General features: G+C 41.1%; 1 pseudogene; it reads right to left on the bottom strand.

Annotated features, from left to right (window-relative positions):
- Positions 1-522: 522 nt before the first annotated feature.
- On the bottom strand, positions 523-1142 carry LOC107143148 (annotated as a pseudogene).
- Positions 1143-3883: the final 2741 nt, after the last annotated feature.

Raw genomic sequence — 3883 nt, 5'->3', positions numbered from 1 at the left:
AGCACCACATAAAAATAAGTAAAGATACTGTATGTTCATCTACAACTAAATAAATATTAAAAAAAAGAAAGACAACAACCTTGATCTTAGAGAATGAAGAGATACATATGGAAGTGGTGAAAAATCGGGTAAAATTGAAAAAAAAAAGTTGAGATGAGTTTTAAGCAAGAGTTAGGATGAAACAGGGAGACAGGAGTTGGCAGAGGTGGAAGAAATAGCTCGGCGGCAGAGGCCAGGGAACTAAAAGTCCATGGTGGGCTCTCTGAGGTTACTTATTCATAAAGGTGCCAGTATTCTCTTCTTTTTGGTGCCTTCATCTGCTACTGATTAAGAAATTCCGCTAAACAAAACAAAACGAAGGAGAGAACAATCTCAAACCAAACCAAAAAGGAAATAAGTAGCTGTCCACGGTCCTCGAATGAAGATGTCGCGTCTCTGGGTGGTTGCTTCTTCTATGCTTACAATGGGTCTTGCAGATCCACTAATACCCTCAACCAAATGGCGATGAATTACGGAGTCAGTTCACTCCTGGAAGAGGTTTTTGCTGCCACTGAGGTCCTGGACAGCGCTCTGAGTCGCAAGTAGCAAGTACCCGTGAGCACTTGGAAGGAAGGAGCCTAGCGACTCACTTGGAGGGAAGGAGCCCCAGCCCCTGGCCGGCTGGAGGGTCCATGTCCTCTTTCTCACAGGCTCTTCTTGGCTGGCGATCTCTGGGACAGATTCTTCTGCGAATCCCTGCTCGACGACCACGTCCTTCCCGGGGGCGCTCAGGAAAGCGCCCAGTTCCGGGCCATCAGGAGAGTCTCCCTGGCCTCCTGGGCGTTGGTCGGTGGCGCCGACGAGGCCCTCAGGGATCAGGATGAGGGTGTGTCCTTGAAGAGACACTTGCAGGACCGAGGTTGGCAACACCAGGTCGACGTCGTTCTGGGGTGCCTGTAGATACCCTCGGCCAGGACCGCCACAGAGATGAGCGCGGTGGCGTCAGCTGTCCCCGCGGAATCTTGCAGGCTGGGCGCCGACTGGGGTTCTGCAGGGTCTGCGGGGTTGTCCAGTCGGCGGCGCTTGGCACGGTCGGGTCCTCCGGGCTGGGGTCCCCACCGGGGCGCCGGGCAGGCGCTGGGGCTGCGTGGCCACAAGACCATCATTGCGGCCGCGCTTCAGGCCGCGCTCTCTGGTCCCGGCCGAGTGAGTGCGGGGCGCGGATGGCGCGGTCCTGCGCGCGGGCGGTGACAGGTCTGGATGACAGGTTAGGCTAGCTGGGAGGGCGGCCGCAGTCCAGGCTTCTGGGGAGCCACGCCCATCGCTGGGCTCCGCCCTGGAATAATTAGCTTTCGCTCTGCCCGCGCGTACGCCTCGGGCTCAGTTGCTGGCCGGGTTTGTGGAATCACCAGCTGGGGCTCAGCAGAAGCGCTGCCTCCAGACTTTGACGGCTCAGGGCGTGGCCAGCGGGACAGGCGCTGTGTAGTGCAATAGCAGGGAAGGGTTTTAGGAAGGCTCGGAAAGGGAGCACCGCTGGGAGCGGTGGTCCTTATTGCTCATATTTCTGATTAAAAACAAACCAACCGACTAAAACCCAAAATGCAACCTATAAACGACTTGCTTACTTTAGAAGTAGCCTATGTCTAATGTCTCTTCTAAATTTTCCAGAAGACTATGAAAGAGAGCTTTATCTCAGCACTCATCACTGCTTTTCCAGCCTATCTACATATGGTTCTAGAAATTTCTTTCATTTATGAGAGAAATTAGAAATACCAAAATTTTCTTTGATAAAAGAGCTTTTTAGGAAATAAAGAGAATAGTATTTTGTTGGAAGTCAGGCACAGAAGAAAAAAAATAAGATTTTTTTTTATTCAAATCTGATATTTGACCTTTATTAAGTGTAAAAATTAGTTTATCCTCACAAATAGTTAAGAGAAGGAAAGAAAGTTTTACAAAATTAAATGCCTGATTTGTGTTGGACAAGGGAATCAAATACACATATTTATTTGGGTGCAGCTGTGCAAGCTTGTAATACCAGCGGATCATTGAGAGGCTGAGGCAGGAGGATCGCCAAATTCAAAGCCAGCTGCAGCAACTTAGCAAGGCCCTAAGGCAATTTAGAAAGACTCTGTCTCTAAATAAAATATTAAAAAGGACTGGGTAACTGATGTGATTCTGCAATCTGTATACGGGGTAAAAATGGGAGTTCATAACCCACTTGAATCAAAGTGTGAAATATGATATATCAAGAACTATGTAATGTTTTGAACAACCAACAATAAAAATTAAAAAAAAAAAAAAAAAGGACTGGGGATGTGGCTCAGTGGTGAAGTGCTCCTGGGTTCAATCTCATACCAAACAAACACCTCGTCCCCCAAAAAACGCATGTTTAATTTTATAAGACACAATTTTTTATTTTTTAACCTTTATGATTAGGGCAATTAGATATGAAATTTCTGGGTATTGAGTGGCATCTAAACAATAATAGATAATGCAAACTTTCTACCTGGCTGCCCCAAAGCACCTTTGTGTAAGGGAACGCCGCTGGGAGGTTGTGTTCTTTCTGTACCTCATTCTTGCCTGCGCTTAATGAGGTTGGATTTTAAAGCATTTATCAGTCTGTTGGTATGAAATGGTATACCATGTGTTTTCTATTTCCCTGATTACTCATGACATTGATCATGTTTTCACGTATGTATCGGCCATCCATGTAACATCTTCTGTGGAATATCTATGTCGTTTGCCCATATTTTTTTGTTACTGATTTTTGGAACTTGTTTCTTACTTACATATATTGAAATGATCTTTACCCATTTTGTGATTTGTTTTTATTCACCTTATTTATATTAAACAAATGCTTAATTTTAAAATGGTTTCAACTCCATGAGTTTTATTCTTTATGATTATGATGTTTGTGTATTGTTTCAGAAATACTCCCTATTCCAAGATCATTCTATATCTCTTCCAATATTTACATCTTCACCTTTCAAAATTTAAAATCTTTATCCAGATGTAGCAGGCTCTTTTGTAATCATGAGGTAGTGATCCAGTTTTTCCCCGTATGCAAAACCAATTGTCCTGATATTTTTTAATTGAAAAATTTATCTTTCCCCACTGAACTGCACAATTTCCTATTTTTAAATATATATATATATATATATATATTCATTTAAGTGTGGATGTTTTGATCTTTCTGTTGCATTGATTTTATTGTTTAGCCAGAGATAATTTCATACAGTTGACATTTTAAATTATTACATTTACTTTTTTTTTGATACTGGGGATTGACCTCATAGACTCTTTACCACTGAGCTACATCTCTAGCCTTTTAAATTAAAATTTTTTTTAAAAAAATTTGAGACAGGGTCCTTTAAGATCATGTAACAATTTTTATTCTTATTTATAGCTAACAATTATATACATTTATGAGGTAAAATGTGGTGTTTTGATAGATGTACATGTTGTGGAAAATTAAATCAAGATAATTAACATACTCATCACTTCATATACTTTTCATTTTTGTGGAGCCAACATTTAGAACCTATTTTAGCAGTTTTGAAGTATACAATACATAATTATTAACAATAGCCATCATGCTATACTGTATATCTCAAAACTTATTTTGGTGAAACTGAATCTTTGTATCCCTTGACCAATACCATTCACTGTCTCCCAATCTACTAACTACCCTTATACTCTCTGTTTCTATGATTTTGACTGGGAGTTCACATAATAAATTAATAAATGCTTTATTGGTATTTTTTGTTTTTTTATTTAACTTTTTATTTGTTCTTTCTAGATATACATGATAGTAGAGTGTATTTTGACATAGTATACATACATGCAGTATAATTTTCCATTCTTATTTTATGCATATCTTAAAAAAATTCTTTCATTTAAGTGA

This window comes from Marmota marmota, unplaced genomic scaffold (assembly GCF_001458135.2).
Source record: "Marmota marmota marmota unplaced genomic scaffold, marMar, whole genome shotgun sequence".
NCBI classification, from domain to species: Eukaryota; Metazoa; Chordata; class Mammalia; order Rodentia; family Sciuridae; genus Marmota; species Marmota marmota.
This window is presented reverse-complemented; position numbering and strand designations above follow the sequence as displayed.